Source organism: Capsicum annuum, unplaced genomic scaffold, assembly GCF_002878395.1.
Source record: "Capsicum annuum cultivar UCD-10X-F1 unplaced genomic scaffold, UCD10Xv1.1 ctg21517, whole genome shotgun sequence".
NCBI classification, from domain to species: Eukaryota; Viridiplantae; Streptophyta; class Magnoliopsida; order Solanales; family Solanaceae; genus Capsicum; species Capsicum annuum.
The window spans coordinates 1-1,114 of NW_025827463.1; the positions used below are offsets into that span (position 1 = coordinate 1).

General features: G+C 32.5%; 1 pseudogene; it reads right to left on the minus strand.

Annotated features, from left to right (window-relative positions):
* Window positions 1–10: 10 nt before the first annotated feature.
* On the minus strand, window positions 11–716 carry LOC124890650 (annotated as a pseudogene).
* Window positions 717–1,114: the final 398 nt, after the last annotated feature.

The window sequence follows — 1,114 nt, forward strand, 5'->3', positions numbered from 1 at the left end:
AAGGTGGAACTTCAAATTTTTCAAACAATTTCTCATCATACATCTTCTGGGGAAGATGAATTGGAAGATTCTTTTTTTCAGGAAAATAACGTTCTAAAACTGGAATTTTGGAAATAACTTCGTATTCACGAGAAATTTCAGACCAAGAATTTTAAAAAGGCCAAAAACTAGTTCCATCACATAAGCAATGACTCATAGTGCATCCAACAAAAAAACCATTAGTCAACTCTATTATTTGAACCCCAAATAGAGGCTTAGTAACACATTCAAAACTTCGAATATTGTTCAGTGGAAAAAGAGGGTGAACAATAAGTGGCGCCCGTGTAGAATCAAGAATCGTAGATACAGTTAATTTTGGAGCGTTGGCATGGGTGAATTCCACGTCAGCGTTATTACAATTGATGAAGAAAGAAATTGTGTTATCATTTGTATTTTTGATGGTCGAAAGCCGGCCAGCTAATGGAGGAAAGAAGTGTAAAGTGAGAGAAAGAGATTCTTTTAAGTGGTCAATGAGTGATGATTTGCAAATATTATCATTTTTTTGTTTTGGTTTGTGGAAAAGGAGACCTCTTTGGCTAGTGCCAAGATGGAGGAACTTTAAATCCCATGGTGTCATTTCAATGTTTTTGTGTGAAAATGATTCATTTGATGTTGCTCCAACTAAACAGGTAGAAATTATTTGAATTTCTTCCATTTTGATGAAAGCTATGAGGAAGGAGGGGAATTTCTTGGATGAAGTGGAACTGTGGAAGAGATTGCAAGTGGTGAAGTCTCACAGGCAATGAACAGTATTATATTGAATTCTTAAAGCCAATGATTTAATTAGGGATGGGCATGATATCATATTAAAAAATTAGATTAGATCATTTTGTTTTTTGGTTATCAAAAATACTATATCATTGTTATTCTAAATTAATTCAATATGATTCACTAATCTTAAGTTCGGGTTTCTACATTTCACGGTACAACATAAATCATTAATTATAATTTGTTTGACTTTGATTTTCAAGAAATGACTCAATTATATCATACTAACAGCTTATTCATGTAGTAACATTAACTTTGTTAATCAATCGCGCATGTTGAAATATTCTAAAGAAAAACAACCAATTCT